This window comes from Ranitomeya variabilis, chromosome 5 (assembly GCF_051348905.1).
Source record: "Ranitomeya variabilis isolate aRanVar5 chromosome 5, aRanVar5.hap1, whole genome shotgun sequence".
NCBI lineage: Eukaryota > Metazoa > Chordata > Amphibia > Anura > Dendrobatidae > Ranitomeya > Ranitomeya variabilis.
Window position 1 is genome coordinate 146,423,005 of NC_135236.1, and position 18,490 is coordinate 146,441,494.

The 18,490-nt window shown below is 44.3% G+C and overlaps 1 protein-coding gene across 5 annotated transcripts in view; it reads right to left on the reverse strand.

The window, feature by feature from the left end:
• The window catches only part of MCTP2 (multiple C2 and transmembrane domain containing 2), a 217,632-nt gene that overhangs the window by 181,926 nt on the left and 17,216 nt on the right, over window positions 1-18,490 (reverse strand). For 2 of the 5 annotated variants that reach the window (XM_077263419.1, XM_077263416.1), the window contains exon 2: window positions 5,520-5,630. The exons of 2 other annotated variants lie outside the window; for them this stretch is intronic. The gene's annotated coding sequence lies outside the window, so the exon portion shown is untranslated. Of the gene's footprint in view, window positions 1-5,519; window positions 5,631-14,395; window positions 14,500-18,490 lie in introns of those variants that run through there. One more of the 5 variants, XM_077263417.1, reaches the window with a different exon arrangement.

An 18,490-nucleotide genomic window follows, 5' to 3' on the forward strand; every position in this document is an offset into this window, starting at 1 on the left:
CTAAGTGTGAAAATCGCATACGTTCTGGGGGGGGCGCCAAACTCGGGAACAGCCCCGGGCGGCAAAAGCTCTAGCTACGCCCCTGGGAAGGATGCATGCACCGCGCTCCATCAGGCCGCGGTGCACGCTGATATTGGTAGTTCTTTGATGGCCTGATAAGCATTGGCGGCAGTGGTGAGCGGCAGGGAGCATGGACTACATTTCCCATAACTCCCTGCATAGCCTCGCCGTCTGCAAGCACGTACGGCTCTCGCGGAATTATATTTCAAAATATGTGGCGTTTACGGCTCTCTTAGCCAAAAAGGTTCCTGACCCCTGCCCTAGCTCATGTACCTGTCTTATATGCAGACGAGTGCAAAGAGTTGTACATGGATATGACTGATGTGAGAGTTCCCATGTCCTCGGCTTTGGGTTACATGCCCACAGTCAGGAATAGTAGAGCTTTAGAGCAGCGTATTTTCGCTGCGTTCTACAGTACAAACACAATAGATGGAATTTATAGAAACACCATGCCCACTGTTCTTTTTAATGCTGCGCAAAAATGACCAGTGGTGCAAACTTCCGAGCAGCAGCATGTTAATTTCTGCAGTGCAGACCCCCTGTCTCCTCTGCGTACCGTCTCTGAATGGACTGTCATTAGTTGTGGCAAGTCAGCATAGTTCTAAATGACAAGTGCGTATGTAGCGCAGAGCACGTCAAAAACGCTACTATTCCTGATAGTGGGCACGTACCCCAAGGCCAAACGCACACCTCAATGCTTTTTTTTTTTTTTTTTTTTTTTTTTAAATTTGGCGAAAAAAAAAAAAAAAAAAGGCTTGATTATGAACAGTGCTCATGCTTTCCAACACAAGAAATAATGCATGAAAGATGCGTAAAGAGGAACATTGACAATTATGGTTCCATGTGCTGTCAAAACACAGAACACGCATTATAAAGAAAGGATGTCACTACGACGCCTTACGCATGTTACACAACAAGGCATGTTATTTAAAATGGAGAAAAAAAGGCATCGACATATTTAGGTGAACTAATTACACCCCCTCTACTCCCCACAACTCAAAAAATAAATAAAAAAGTAAGCTGTTCTATCCATGCTGTTCTTAAAAGAAAAAAATTATGGTAGTCATTTTAACAAGCAGCTTCTCATTCTACAATCAGAATTTACTTCTTCATGCGGTGCCATAGTAATCAACACAGAAAGTGATTCATAGCAGCATGTGATGAGACAGCAGTAAAGAGGGCAAGAAATTGCCATATAATAAAGCATGTGGTTTTCTCAAGAGGAACTAAAAAGGTCATTGAGCAACTATAGTAGAATCATTATCAGAAGATGACGCTCATCAAACAGGTTCACCTCCTTCAGAAGTGTAAAACTACTAATAATTTGGTCCCTGATTTTAATCAGCCACATCGCCTGTCTTCACGACTAAACCAGCACAGATCTCCATGGCATTTACCTTCAATCCATTAGCAGAGAAGGGAAAAGAATGGTGTGAGCAATATTTAAAGATTGTAAAAATATAGGTGTAAATACTGTAGAATGAACGCTATAAAAGGTGTCAAACACCAACTAGGATGCTAGTAAATTAATTATGGGAGACTAGTTACCTGCCATCGCACAGATCTCAAGTTTCAGAAAATATTTCCTGCTGCGAGAAAAAATCATAATAGGAGAGAAAAAAAATGGAACAAATAAAAATAAAGAAATCTGGAGAGAATATCGGCTTTTGCAGCAGCAGCAAGAGAGAAGTGAGTAAATGAATACTCCGTCAGACAAACAAGAATGCCACGCAGGTTATCCACATCACTTCCTTTCCATGTTCCATTGGAAAAAAAAAAAAAGCGTCATTGCTACCATTTTTTTTTCATCATCTATCAACAAAAGAAACAAGTCTTATTATTGAGCTCCAGACAGAAGAAACAGCTTAAAGACTATTGTGTCAGTACAGATAGTTTAAGCAGCAGGAGTCTGCAGCACAAAGTATGAGGGACGAGGGAGACTCCATTTTGAATCTATTAATTCAGGCCACATAGATTATCCAGAGATCTCCTCCCCACTTCTGATGTGGCCCCCACCCTTGGGATACATACACAATTCCAAAAAAAAACATTTGGACAGAGAATTAGAGGCCATGTGTTAATGAAGGCAAAGAGAAGCAGAGCTGTGACCCCCTGCTGTCTTTGACACAAGGCAACCCACATCAAGGAGAAGCTCTAGACAGAGCATCACCGACATCTAGAGATGAATTATGAGCAGACCGTGTATCTCAGGGTGAGGTCCAACATAGCACCAGAACCCTGGGAGCCCTCTGCATGCACCCCTGCGTCTCATATTCTCTAGCTGTCATGAATACCGAACTATCGGGACTAGCTCTCCAGAACCTCTTAGTCGACCAGAGTTTGGACACACTGTATCGGTCCAGCCCCAACGAACCAGTTGAGATGTCAGTCGTCCCGTTTGGACCTCCCCCTAGGAAGCTATGATTCATCCTAGATATTGAAAGATATTTCAGCTAGGAGGTCAAGGGAGGAGAAATCAGTTCAACCCAGAGGGGCGGTGGCAAAGGGGTTAAAAGCTAGCTACACACCTTTAGCCTTTGTCATTGTTCTGCCATGGAAGCCACGTCACGTGTGGAGACGGACCAGAAACTAAAGAAGGTGCCTGTGGATACGAGAGCTTCCCTTCATCCACAAGTGATATGAAAAGGTAACGTGATACTTAGGCCAGGGCCACACTTGCGAGTTCAATGCGAGAAACTCACGTGAGTCTCTAGCATCAAGTCCTGGCACTCAGGACCGGAGCGTTCAGCTGCATAGAAATACATGCAGCTGCACAGAAATACATGCAGCCGCACACTCCAGTCCCGAGTGCTGGGACTTGATACTAGAGACTCACAAGTCTGACCTCAACCTTACAGTTAAAGGGAATCTGTCACCCCAAAAATCATATATGATCTAAGGCCACCGGCATCAGGGGCTTATCTACAGCATTCTGTAATGTTGTAGATAAGCCCCCGATGTAACCTGAAAGGTAAGAAAAACAGATTAGATTATACTGGGGCGGTCCCGTCTGATGGGCGTCGCAGTCCGGGTCCAGCACCTCCCATCTTCATACGATGACGTCCTCTTCTTGTCTTCCTGCCGCGGCTCCAGCGCAGGAATATTTTGTCTGCCCAGAGCAAAGTACTGCAGTGAGCAGGTGTTGGGAAAGGTCAGAGAGGCCCGGCGCCTGCACACTGCAGTACTTTGCTCTGCCCTCAACAGGGCAGACAAAGTATGCCTGCGCTGGAGCCGCAGCAGGAAGACAAGAATAGGACATCATCATATGAAGATAGGAGGCGCAGGACCCGGACCGCGAGGCCCATCGGACCGGACCGCAGCGAGACCGCCCCCTAGGTGAGTAATATAACCTGTTTTTCTTACCTTTCAGGTTACATCGGGGGCTTCTCTACAGCATTACAGATTCCCTTTAACTGCTATCCTCAACCTGTAGCCCAGTTTTATCTGTACTTCTGGCTGTAATAACTGTATACTACTCTGTATATATTTGTAGTATCTCGTGCACCTTTCGGCAATTAAAATATCAATCAATCTATTTTGGGCTGGTCTTTTATCTTGAAATCCAACTTCCCACATCTGTGAGTTTGGCTAGTATTTATACGCTACCTGGGGTTGGTTTTTGATCAGATATGAGCTTATTAAAGAATTGGGCTTATATCCAACGAGGAACTGGTGGCAGCACACCGTTCTGGTGTTACTGGGGGATCCTGGCAGTGACGGACCGGAGGTTTATATATGTTCCTGGCCTGGGACTGGGGATATATACACAGCTCTGGCAAAAATTAAGAGACCACTGCAAAATTTTCAGTTTGCCTGATTTTTCTCTTTATAAGTATTTGAGTAAAATGTAAATTGTTCTTTTATTCTATAAACTACTGACAACGTGTCTCCGAAGTTCCAATTAATAAATTTTGTATTTATTTTCTGAAAATGAGAAATGTTTAATATACCAAAAAAAAAAAAAAAATTGCTTGAAGACCTCAAATAATGCAAAAAAAAAAGTTCATAATCATTTAGAAACAACAATACTAATGTTTTAACTCAGGAAGAGTTCAGACATCAATATTTTGCGGAATAACCATGATTTTTAATCACAGCTTTCATGCTTCTTGGCATGCTTTCCACCAGTCTTTCACACTGCTTTTAGGTGACCTTATGCCACTCCTGGTACAAAAATTTAAGCAGTTTTTTGTTTGATGGCTTGTTACTATCCATCCTCCTCTTAATTACATTTCAGAGGTTTTCAAAGGGGTTCAGGTCTGGAGATTGGGCTGCCCATGACAGGGATTTGGTGTGGTTGTCCTTCATGCACACCTTGACTGACCTAGCTGTGTGGCATGGCACATTGTCCTGCTGGAAAAAAACAGTCCTCAGAGTTGGGGAACATTGCCTGAGCAGAAGGAATTACCTGTTTTTCCAGGATAACCTTGTAGGCGGCTTGATCCATACGTCCTTCGCAAAGATTAACCTGCCCAATTCCAGCCTTGCTGGAGCATCCCTAAATTATCACCGATCTCCACCAAATCTCACAGTGGGAGCAAGACACTGTGGCTTGTACGCCTCTCCAGGTCTCCATCTAACCAGCAGACGACCAGGTGTTGGGCAAAGCTGAAAATTAGACTCATCAGATAAGATTACCTTACTCCAGTCCTCTATGGTCCAATCCTTATGGTGTTTGGCAAACTTTAGCCTGGCTCTCCTTTGCTTCTCATTGATGAAAGGCTTTTTTCTAGCTTTACATGACTTGAGTCCTGCCTCTAGGAGCCTGTTACAAACTGTTCTTGCCGTGCACTTCACCTCAGCTGCCATTCCTTTTGTAGGTCACTTGATGTCTTCCTGCAGTTGCTTAGTGACATTTGAAGAAGAGGACAGTCATCCCGGTCAGTGGAGAGTCGTTTTCGCCCTCTGCCGGTCTGTAGCTTTGTAGTCCCCAATGTCTGCTGCTTGACCTTGTTGTTAGAAATTTTAAGGATGGAGGCAACATGACGCTCACTGTGTCCCTCTGCTAGTAAACCCAGAATTGAACCCTTCCTTTTCCTCACTCAAGACTTTTCTTTTCAACTCCTTTGGCATGGTTGAAAGTTATTTTTTCCTTCCTATTACTTTTGTAATATTACTAGCACTTGTTTTGCCATCCAGCTATTGCTATTGCAAGAGGATTGTGAACACCACAGCAGTTTTTTTTTAGACTTTCCTTCATTAAATAAGATTTGGTTCAGGTGATCACCTAATCAGAAGCACATTAAGTAGAATGAGGTGTACTCTGGTTAAAATTCAACTGACACTGGAATGGAATGGCTGTCAGGCATGTAGAGAAGCTGATTTTTAGAAAACTGTGCAGTGGTCTCATTTTTGCCAGAGCTGTATACCGCCCTCACTGCAGAGTGCCCCAATAACCAGTATGTGACTGGGCAGGCTCTCCGGAGACTACTTATTCTACATGCAGTTCCCTGACTGACCTGAAGGTACGGGGGGGCACCAGAGAGCTGAGACTGTGTAAGCTCCGTCACAGATTGGTGATGGCAGGGTGATATCAGTATCCCTCGGCTCTCCTCTCGTGTGAGTTTTTCCTGACAAAAAAAACACAAACAAAAAAAAAACGCTTTCACAACAAGGCCTACGTAACCACAATACACCATATGGGGGGACTATACATAAATTCCTCTACAAATCTAGAAATATACAATAGAAAAAATAAAACCTGCAAATAAAGTCTGCAGCAAGGCAATCAACACCCATAGGCAAGTGCAGCGCCCCAGAGTCCTGGTCGTTGCAGTACTGTGGCTCCGCCGCTAAGGGGGGCTATGGTACGTCTGATGGCACTGAAGGAGTTCATCTGACCAGTTATCACAGACACCAATACATTTCACAGTCTGGCCTCCAGGGGGAGCTAAGGGTGCTATTCATTAGGCCACTCCTCACAGTCTGGTAAAACTGGGGGTTAGGCAGGAAGTTAGAGAGAACGCTGACTGGGTTGGAACCAGGCAACACCTTGTGGCAGAGGGTGTTGTAGGGGGAAGATTCGGTAGGGTCCCTGTCAGGGGTGGGATCCTGACAGAGGCCTGGCAATCAGAGAGAAAGGAACGGGACCGCGCCTGCACTTCATAGCGGCGGTGCCCTAAGAAAGGACAAGAAGCAAGATTTATTGTGCTGAGTGAGAAACGAGATCAACGCAACAGGGAGAAATACCAGTAGGAGTCGTGCTGTTAGACCGAGGCAACATGCTACTGAGGCGTAACTAACCGGTGGCCGGAACGCCGAGGAAGTACAGAGCTCTAAGCATTACTTCAAACCAACGGCAGGACAGAGCTATAGGCTGGCTGTCTCACCTACATCACCTACGCAGACATAGGGGGCAACTTGTGGAGAGGGGCGACTCTAGGGTCCCGGAAGAGCTCCGAGCCTTCCCGTCATACGGGTGCGTCCTACCATAAGATCTGGGGGACGAGATTAAGAAGAACATCAGAATCGAGCTGTGAGGGAACACGAGAAACAGACACAACAGTTGTGGGGACTATCTCGTAAGCACAGCAGGGGAGGACCACAACACATAGCGCTAGAAGGAAGGCACAGATTTCCACCTGCGAAGGGAACTCTGGAGGTGCCATTGGACCAGCCAGACTTGCGCAGCCCGGCTAACCGTATTCCGGACTGAGGACCCAGAAGCCTTCAGTAAAGAGGTAAAGAGACTGCAACCTGGTGTCCTCGTTATTTACTGCACCACACCACCACCATCCACATCTATTACTGTACGCCCCTCAGCAGGGCCACGGACCGTGCCTAGCCACCGTGACAACCCCAGAGCAGAGACTCAGAGGCCCGGTACCGGGTACCCCTCGGCCCTGCGGCGGTGGGGGCGCTACACAAGCATGCAGAGTGAAACTATATATTCGTCTAGATTTGAGAAAAATTAAAAGTTTACTTTGTTGGGAAAAAACTAAACTAATAATATTATTCTTTGTACAGAAAGAAAAAAAAAGAAAAAAAATCAGGGATAACAACTAAAGATGTTTAATAAGCTATTGTTTTCCGCATCTGGAACCTGTATAAAAAGCATACACCACGCAGCTGAAATCCAGTGACCAATAGGCTGCAGGAATTTTAACGCAAAACAGGGGTCTTCCCTTGAAAATCATTTTGGCTACCAGACATGGCAGAACACCTGGTTTCCTGAAGTAGCCAATGGCCCACTATTTTGAGGCCAGTACCCAATTTTTAGCTCAAAATCAGACATCCATTGACCAATGTGGTTTGGTTGAGTCTTGGCCCCGAGCAACAGCCAGAACATGTGCTGTCAACAAAACCCTTTTGCAGTCAAAGGGTAACTCACACTAGGTGTTCTTTCAGGAGATTTTTTCCTGCAGCAAAACCTGATCTCTTGGCAGAAAAGAAGCAGCGTAAAAAAAATTCAGGTTTTGGTGTGTTTTTTGACTGCAGTTTTGGCATGCTAGATTTGTCTGTTGTACATGCTGATAAAGTTTAATGTTGGGGGAAAAAAAAGTCCTATTCGATAAAATCAGGTTTTAAAACAAAAAAAGCAGCAAAATCTGATACTTGCGTTTTTGGTGCGTTTTTTCACCACCCATTCAAGTCAATGGGTGAAAAACGCTGGGAAAAAAAAAAAAAAAAAAAAAAGGTGAAAGACGTGGCATGCTCCAGTGTGCAAAAAACTATGCAAAGCACAAAATCCCAATGACAAAAAACAAGCTGTGTGCATGAGATTTCTGAAGTATCAGACTTTGCTGGTACTGTAAAATGCAGTGCCAATTTGATACTTAATGAGCGGGCCAATTTTTACAATTCAGACCAGTGTCACTTTATGAAGCTATTGCTCTGGAACGCTTCAACGTATCCCACGGATTCTGAGACTCTATTTTCGCGACATATTGTACTTCATGTTAGTGGTAATTTCTTCGATATGACTTATGGAAAAAAAAGAAAATTTGGCAAAATGTTTAGATAATGTTGCAAATGTCAGACTTTTAATTCTTGTACCCTTAAAGGGAACTGGTTACCCACCACCCCCCAGGCATTTGTAACTAAAAGAGCCACCTTGTGCAGCACTAATGCTGCATTCTGACAAGGTGGCTCTTTTAGTTCTTGTTCCTGGCACTGCTGAAAGAATAATTTTTGAAATTTGTCCCTCATACCTTGAAATCGCCACGGGGCAGGTCTTTTCCCCCTAATCCAGACGCCTCACAGTTGTCACTCATGGCCTCTGCGCGCCGGGCGCCGCCTCCTCTTCCTTCATTAGCGTCCCCGGCGCCTGCGCTGTAAATTCGAAGGGCAGTGCAACTGCCCATGCCCGAAAAAAAACGAAAAAAAAAAAAACAACAGCGCACGGAACGCTCAGGTGTAGTGACAGTTTTTCTCACGTACCGGAGACACTGACACACGTAGACCCATTCAAATGAATGGGTCTATGCAGATGTCTGCGTGTTTTCATGGACCATGTGTAAGACACCGAGACATGACCGTTTTTTTCTGGCAGCACGTACCACTGTCCTCCGTGCGCATAGACGGCTGTAGGAGAAACAGCGCTACTGTAAGTATCTACAGCCTCAGGTAATCAAAAGTTTGAAGGACAACTTTCCCTTTAAATGGCCCACTAACTATACCATCGGCTAATTATGCATTCGCATTCCTTCAGACCTCTCCAAGTTGTTTTCTTCAAATTTTCAAAGCTTCCGGTCTAGAATAGAAAAAGACCTTACCTAGTGGAACTGAACTGCGCTCTCTTGGTTTGGAAGGATCAATGTCATCAAAATGACAATTCTACCTAGATGAATGTACCTGTACAGTTTCCAGACTATTCCAATACATATTTTCTCCTCTTTTTGGCATAGAATTCAGCAAATTTCCCATCGTTTTGTCTGGACTATAGGTCGCCCCAGAATCAGAGCTAATATTTTAACCTGACCTAGGGATGAAGGGGGTACAGGAATGCCGGAAAGTCATTGATACTATTTGGTCCACTGCTCTCCCGCTAAAATTTGGGTTTCAAATGCCAAAGACATTTGCTCTCTCTATCCCTTCTCTCCCTTGGATCTAGCCCTCCATCATTTGTCATAAGGAAGTGTCACTATCTTTCAGCGTGTGTCACACCATAAATGTCAACTTAGGAAAAAATTGTTTTTTTTTCACCGTACAATGATTAAAAGGGATTTTCCCACTATAGGAATTGTTAGCATACAGAATCAAGCAGTCAGAGTGCTTCATACTAATCAAAAGGCTTACATGCAAGTCCAAAATAGGGGCCTCATTAAAGGGAATCTGTCAGCAAGCCTTTGCCATGTAATTTGAGGGCAGCATGATGAGGTGGCAGAGACCGATTCCAGTGGTGTCACTTCCCAGGCAGCATACTGTAATTTTGATAATCGCCATTTTCTCTGTTGCAGATGCATCAGTGATCCGAATGCTATGCTGTGTATAACCCCGCACACATCACTGATTCTTCAGTATACACAGAAGGAGGTAAATCTGTTCTACAGAGCAAGTTGACTGTCACTAGGAGGCACGAGACACCTAGTCCTGTAGTGAAAATTTCCACTTTGCTATGGCAAACCCTTGGCATCCCACGAATGACACATTGGGGCGTCGAAGGAACCAACCACTGTAAAAGCATACAGATGGTTTAAAAGGCGGATTCCATTAGAATGGGATGTCGGATGTATAATACAGCGGACACATGTCACTATTATTCTGCCGTATAAGTATGTCCACTCACAGGAAAGATCAACTTGCTGCAACATTACTACACCACAGCTTGGTACAAGTATTAAAAACAAACAGTCATCAAAGGCTGTGTGCATAAGGCTTCTTTCACACTTCTGTCGGTACGGGTCCGTCGCAATGCGTCGGGCCGACATACCGACGGACGTTTTGAAAGTTTTGCACGTTTTGCACGACGTGGGCAGCGGATGCAGTTTTTCGACGCATCCGCTGCCCATTCTGCAGTCCAGGGAGGAGGGGGCGGAGTTTCAGCTGCGCATGCGTGGTCGAAAATGGCGGACGCGACGGACAAAAAAAAAACGTTACATTGAACTTTTTTTTATGACGGTCCGCCAAAACACGACGGATCCGTCGCACGACGGACGCGACGTGTGGCCATCCGTCGCTAATACAAGTCAATGGGCAAAAAACGCATCCTGTGAGCTCGTTTGCAGGATCCGTTTTTGCCCAAAATGACGAATTGCGACGGAGGACAAACGACAGAAGTGTGAAAGAGGCCTAAGTTGCGTTTTTGCCCCATTTTTCTCTGCGTGGATTTGCGACAAAACATGAAGCAAAACCTGATGAAGTTAATGGTAAACTTGTGACTTGCAGATTTGGTGCAGAAAATAATCTGCAGCATGTCAATTCTCTGTGCGTGTTTGCCCTGCGTTTTTCACCATTGACTTCACTCCAATCATTCAAAACCCCTTTTTTTTTTTTTTTCTTTGCAGCTGCGTTTTCCTGCCAAGAGCTGCAGAAATTTTACCCAACGTGCGCACGTAGCCTAACCGGACAGACCTCTACTATACGCAACTTGTAGACTCCCTTTATTAAATGTATGATGGCACCCACTTGAAGACATTGCTGTGAAGACCTACTAAAGTCTCCTTATAACTAGGAGACAGCCACTTTAAACAAAGTAATGACTATAATTAAAAATAATAAGTATACGCATGATGTGACCTGAAGGAAGGCCCATTCATTGCCATCAGTCCCTCCCTCCCGGAGAACCACGTTTATCCTTGGACACTAATCATTTCCAATGCGTCTTAGCAGAGTTAAACCTCTGACAGCTGCGGTGCAGATAAAGGCAGTGACAGGTGGAGTCCCCACAATGTGTAACATCAGACTGCGGCCCCTCACATTGTGCACTGGGACTTCCACTTCCAGTGACGTTCTAACATTGCTAAATTACAGAATACAAAAGAGAGTTTACAAGGGAATAAAACAAGTCCCTAATCCTATTGTTGATGCATCCAGCCGCTGACTCATGAGCAAACTGAATCACCCACTGGCTGCGTTATGAGCGCTGAACCAGCACAAGTGAGCGAATCAGTCACTACAATCTAATGCACCCAAGCCAAAAAGTACAGCGATCAGGTTACATAATCAGTGGCCAACGTTATACAGCTGTAGGCCACTGACAGCACTGGTAGGACATCATACTGCAGTCTCAAATATTATAAATTAGCAAGAAAATTTAGTAATCTCTCTATAGCGTCCCATGGATGGGTGTCTCAGTCTGGCCCGGTCCTGCTCGGCCTTTCTTCACATTGATGTGATTTGACATGTAAGGCTACTTTCACACTAGCGTTAACTGCAATACGTCGCAAATGCGTCATTTTGCCGAAAATACGCATCCAGCAAAAGTTCTTGCTGGATACGTTTTTTCGTCATAGACTAACATTAGCGACGCATTTGCGACGCATTGCCAAACGTTGCGTCCGTTTTGCGACGCTTGGGCGTGTGGTAGCGGACCGTCGGGAGAAAAAAACGTTACATGTAACGTTTTTTGCTCCCGACGGTCCGCTTTTTCCGACCGCGCAGGCGCGGCCGGAACTCCGCCCCCACCTCCCCGCACTTCCCCGCACCTCACAATGGGGCAGCGGATGCGTGGGAAAAATGCATCCGCTGCCCCTGTTGTGCGGCGGAGACCACGCTAGCGTCGGGAACGTCGGCCCGACGCACAGCGACGGGTTGTTCCCGACGCTAGTGTGAAAGTAGCCTTAAGGTTTTAATACGACACATTCGGACCGTCCAGATGGTGCAGCGCGACATTGGTGGGATGACTCGTTATTTTTATTTTTTTTAATCAAAATAGCGTTAATTAAGTACCTCATGTTATTTACATGTACTGTTAACACCTTAGTGACCGAGCCAGTTTTGACCTTAATGACCAAGCCAAATTTTTGAATTCTTCTGACCAGTGTCACTTTATGTGGTTATAACTCTGGAACACTTCAACAGACCCCACTTATTAAGAGACTGGTTTTTCATGACTTATTGTACTTCATGACAGTGGTAAAATTTGTGAATTTATTTGTGAAAATATCGGAAATTTGGCTAAAAATTGGTAAAATTTTAACTTCTACCCTTAAATCAGAGTCATATCGCACACAATAGTTAATAAATAACATTTCCCGCATTTCTAATTTACAGCAGCACAATTTTTTTTATTTTTTTTTTGGAAGTTAAGTGTTAAAAGTCAACCAACAATTTCTCATTTGTACATCAAAATTTACACTTTTTTTTTTTTTTAGGGACCACCTCACATTTAAAAAGTGACTTTAGTGGGCCTATATGATAGAAAATACCCAAACGAGGGTTAGGTGGGTTTCCGCCAGGTACTCCAGTTTACTCCCAGTCATTGAGAATTCAGATTGTCAGCCACAATGGGGTCAGTGATGAGGTCTTTAAAGTGCTGTAGAATATGATGGCACTATATCATGAAGAATAACGAATGAATTATCAGACAGGGTTTAGTCTCTGTGGAACGGTTTTATAGGCTCTCTGCCATTAGTATAATAAAATGAATAGTTGCAAACAGTTTTCAGTCTGCCCAAAGACACTCTACATAGACAACAAGCATGAAATACAGAAAGATTTAGCCGCCCTGCATGGAGTTCCTCAACTAGTGCACATGTATATCATGTACCGAGGGTGTTGTTCAAGATACAGCAGAGTCACAGACTAGAAAATAACTAATTTCCACACAGCCCACTGTCAGCAACTACACTGCTCAAAAAATAAAGGGAACACTTAAACAGATTATAACCACAAGTAAATCAAACTTCTGTGAAATCAACCTGTCCACTTAGGAAGCAACACTGTTTGAAAATCAATTTCACATGTTGTTGTGCAAATGGAATCGACAACAGATGGAAATTGGTAATAATTATCAAGACACACTCAAAGGAGTGGTTCTGCAGGTGGGGAACACAGACCACATCTCATTACCAAGGCTTTCTGGCTGATGTTTTGGTCACTTTTGAATGTTGGCTGTGCTTTCTCACCGTGGTAGCATGAGACGGACTCTACAACCCACACAAGTGGCTCAGGTAGTGCAGCTCATCCAGGATGGCACATCAATGCGAGCTGTGGCAAGAAGGTTTGCTGTGTCTGTCAGCGTAGCGTCCAGAGGAGTTACCAGGAGACAGGCCAGAACACCAGGAGACGTGGAGGGGGCCGTAGGAGGGCAACAAACGAGCAGCGGAACCGCTACCTGAGCCTTTGTGCAAGGAAGAACAGGAGGAGCACTGCCAGACTCCTGCAAAATGACCTCCAGCAGGCCACAGATGTGCATGTGTCTGCACAAATGGTTAGAAACCGACTCCACAAGGATGGTCTGAGTGCCCGGCATCCACAGAGGGGGTTGTGCTCACAGCCCAACACCGTGCAGGACGCTTAGCATTTGCCACAGAACACCAGGATTGGCAAATTCATCACTGGCGCAATGTGCTCTTCACAGATGAAAGCAGGTTCAAACTGAGCACATGTGACAGACGTGACAGTCTGGAGACGCCGTGGAGAGTGATCTGCTGCCTGCAACATCCTTCAGCATGACCGGTTTGGCAGGGGGTCAGTAATGGTGTGGGGTGGCATTTCTTTGGAGGGCCACACAGCCCTCCGTGTGCTCGCCAGAGGTAGCCTGACTGCCATTAGGTACCGAGATGAGATCCTCAGACGCCTTGTGAGACCATATACTGATGCAGTTGGCCCTGGGTTCCTCCTAATGCAGGACAATGCCAGACCTCATGTGGCGGGAGTGTGTCAGCAGTTCCTGCAAGACAAAAGCACTGAGGCCACACACACTACTGAGCATTATTTCCTTGTCTTGAGGCATTTCCACTTTAGTTGGTTCAGCCTGTAACTTCACTTTCCACTTTGATTTTGAGCATCATTCCAACTCCAGACCTTTGTAGGATATTAGTTGTGATTTACGTTGATCATTTTTAGGTTTTATTGTTCTCAACACATTTCACTAAGTAACGAATAAAGATTTACAACTGGAATATTTCATTCAGTGATATCTAGGATGTGGGATTTTAGTGTTCCCTTTATTTTTTTGAGAATATATATATATATATACACATATATATACACACATTATATATATATATATTACATACATACCATCTTAGTTACTGAACAGCATGAAAATGTAGTGACAAATCTAGGGTTTCAGGCCATTGATTCTGGTTGGAAAACGTGGTCCACAGAGGCAATATACCTAACTACCTAGAGGCTTAGTTGCGGCTCTGTGTCTCTTGGCACCAAATATATAATGTTGCGTGCACGTTTACTTTCTGCGACGTCGCAGTGGGCTTTTAGCATTTCTTACCGCTGGGTCTGCTCTGAACGGCACATTCAGGACAAGCAGATAGATGCAGAGCTCTTCTAGCCGGTGAGCAATACCGAGAAGACTTGTGCTTGATGCGGCACCTTTCACTTCACAGGTCCTGGGTCCTTTGTTTTTTTTAACAGCTTTTACAGCAGGAAATCCCTCGCATCTGGACAGGTTCGGATACCGGCTCAGTTCAGCCTATATCTGCCACTGATCTTTACACAGATGGGTGCTGACACGAGGGAATGTCACCACATCCCTCTCCAGCACAACATTATACACTCCACATTCTTGCAGTTCCTGCTGAAGATGGCCGCCTGCAACTCTCAGTCACACTACTCATTTCCATCTGACGCAGGGGGCGGGTCAAACAGGTTTTTATCCCTGTGTGCCAACTGACGTACAGGTGACAGTCGTATGACTTCTCAAACCGCTGCAGCCTAGTGGCCAAAAACACCATTAAATATAAAGAAACAAAATCTATTGACAACAAGTACAAAGATTATTCAGGAGTGAGTACAATTTCATTTATCTTCAATTATACCGCACAAATTCTTTATATCACAGACCGGGAAGGTCACGAGTACCACTCGCTGTGATCTTTGGAGCAAACCGCTCTCTGCTGCCTCCTATCGTCCAGACAATTACGAGATAGGCCAACGATCAACAGAGAAAGCCGCAGCCTGTTTGCACCACTAGCCCAGCTGTCAGAAAGTTACCCGTGAACGTACAGCATATACACCTCCGGATTCCAACACATGGAATATGTCTACACTCTGGTACGATCATGGCTACCTCTGACAACCCCAGACTATTCACTGCCACCACCACTCGCTTCGGTCAAATGGACACAGTTAGGTAGCTATGCCGGCTTCGAGGCGTAAGTTACAGAACAAAAGGAACAGAACTATTAAGTTTTATATTTAATCCAAAAGGAGGCAGTGTTTGTAAAATCTTTTGTACATTTTTCATAAAGGGGACAAAACAATACAGCATAAACTGTTACATAAAATAAAAGGGATTAACAGAAGAACTTACTAAACCGATCGCAGAGATGATGCAGTTTAGCCGAAGGAGAGCACTTCGATTTGGCTGTCAGGACGGGGTCCCTACATACATGAAAATGTAACTCTTGAACGAACACTGATGATAATTGGGATCAATCTTTTATCAGACGCCGAGTCCCAACCACACACCCCTCTATGATGTCCTCACAAGGTCCTGGTTGTGGGCTGAGTCCGGCCCTTCATAATTTTAGGTAATCCCAATTTGTGTAATGACTCCTCATAAGATGAACACAGAAGTTTGAGACCGATGTCATCATTTCTATCGCTTAGAGACCAAACATGGCTTATATGCTGGTGGTTATATGGCCCCTATGGATTTAGGGCCTTTTGAAAGGGGTAATGATTGTGAGAGAATGTGTGTATGATTGCCTTGTTATCCCGGTGCTGACAATATACGTCTCATTAATATCGGATGGCTGAAAATTCACATTCCATATTTTCTCTCGGAGACGTGCAGTCTCCTGTCTCATTGTAAATGGTGTGAGATCTTCTTTTGATCCACTTGGATCCTATTTACCTTTTCCTGTCTCTGTGGGGCATAATACTTTCTTTGAAGTTAAATGGACATAGAGGGAAATCCTTGCATTTTAATCATATCTGCTTCACATAGCTGTGTCACTACCATTTTGCATAAAGACAGGTGTGGTTGCTAGCTCACAGCTCCTCATGACATTGTTTACAACAGAAAAGAAAAGGAGGGGGGAACATGAGGGACAGAGAATTATTAATATTTTTTATGACACCGCTAAAATGTTTTAGCCCCAAGTTTTGACGGGTTTCTTTTTTTTTAAGTGCTAATAAGATCAAATGGACCTCAGTTTGTTGTAAAAAGGTCTCCTGAGAGTGCCAATACCCTACCTTTTGAGGCATAGTGGAAAGCTCAGCATGGAAGGAGGGCCATTTTACACTGCAGATATGGTTATGGTTTGAGGGTGCCATGACCCACTGGTAGAGCCCCTGATGTGCCAGAACATCAAAACCTCCCATAAGTAACCCCATTTTACAAAGTACATCTTTTATCGCTACCGAAATGTCAAACATGTGGACGCTAAATGTCGGTTAGGCACACTGACTCACCGGATTTCTTTTGTGGGGTGAGGAGCCATAGCGCTTTTGGAGAGCCTGTGTACAACTAGTAACATACTTCCATTGACAAATGATGGTCTTGAGGGGGGGTTGTGGATTGAGTTGAAGGTTTTGATAGGCACATTTGACATTACATTTTGGATCTCGCCTATCCTGCACTCTATGCCTACTTTGGGGTTTCCATCTAACTTTCCGAGTGACATGATTCAAACGAAAACCCACAAGGGATCCATTCACTATAAAAAGGCAGAAGATTCACAATGGAATCAGTCTGGCCTCTTTTCAGCAGTTTCCTTTTCAGTGCACAAAATTGTGGCAGACTGCGCTTTTATACACGCCTGAAAGGATGGACACAGCCGGATCACAGGCCAAACGGCATCCACAGGCCTCCATCTGCCTCATAGGGAATCTTCTACCAGGGGTTCTTTCTGTGACAACTCCCGGGTATTACTGCCGCGGGGAGAACTGTGCACTGCAGCAAGGGAGCTGAGAGCAGAGCGGAGGGGAATTCACCGGGTAGCAAACAGGACCTGAACCACGTGACAGGGTAGGAGGTGGTCGAGGGGTGGCGCCAGATGCAGGGGTGCTGGGGAGACTATATACATTGGAGAGTAGTTAAACCCGCCAAGATCAAAACCAGGAGATAACGAGGTTACAGAGGAGTGAGGCAGAGAGGGAAAGTCAGAAAGGGAGCCAAAAGGTCAAAAAGCCAACAGAACAAACAAGCAGAGTAACGCACGGAGTGCAAACAAATGCAAACCGAGCACACACTCAAGGGGTCAGACACACAGCCTAAACAAAAGTATAGCTGACAGGGAATCCTAGTCTGGAGTGTGTATAAATACCCCTCCCAGATCCAAAGAGGCCAGCAATATTAACGCTGAGAGCAGGACATGAACCATGTCCTATACCATGACACTTTCTGAATAAAGCATTTCAGAGATTTACACGGAAACCCCGCTGTAAGTGTTCAGCACCGGATAAATGTGCACCGAGCCTTACTGTGACCTTCGAGAGACAGATATATACATATATTTTTTCCTTTCTATAAACAGCAGGTGAAGAATCGGTTGGTTCGATTACAACTATGCCAGATTTATATTGGGTTTTCATGTTTGACTGCTGTCACACACTAAAATAAGTTTTGTTTTTAAAAAACTAGATTTTGCATCACCATATTTGATAGCTATATTTTTCACAATTCTGCTGAGTCTGTATGATTATAGCAATATCACATTTATCTTTTTTAGGTTTTTGCGCTTTAACACAAAAAACTGCTTTATAGAAAAAAGTTATTTTTACATAACTTTATTCTGAGAGCTATAACTTTTCTGCTGAAAAGACAAGAAGATGTTTTCAAAGGTACAATTTGCTTACATTCGTCTTTTTTATTGTGTTTTATTCCACTTTTTGTTCAGTAGCATGATAAAGCAATGTTTGTCTCATTTACTATTTTATGGTGTTTACTGAAGGTGCTATCTAGTGTGCCATTTTTATAGGGCGGGTCGATTTGGACCGATGATATTTTTTTGGACACTGATGAAAATCAGACTGATTCTTGCTAAAGAGAAAAGCCACCGACGTCTAGAGGAGGCCTCAATTTGTGGCACACTTTCAGCATACGGTTTACTCGAAAGCTTGAGAAAGTACTTTAGTCTTTCACCAACATAAAATCCACAAATATAACTGCAGAATTCTGTGGCAATGGATATATTAAGCAGTCATTAATACATACGTGCACTACACACCAGGCGCAAGTGCAACTAGACAAATGCCTGGAATCAACACCTATGAGGGGAACGCTATTGTTAGAGACATTTTGTCTGGAAGGATAAGGAGGAGACTGATGAAACAATCAACAGCTCTGAATTGTTTCCCAGAAACTATATATTCCGCTATTTGTGACCACATTAGCTTTTGCAGAAAGAAGGAATTCCAG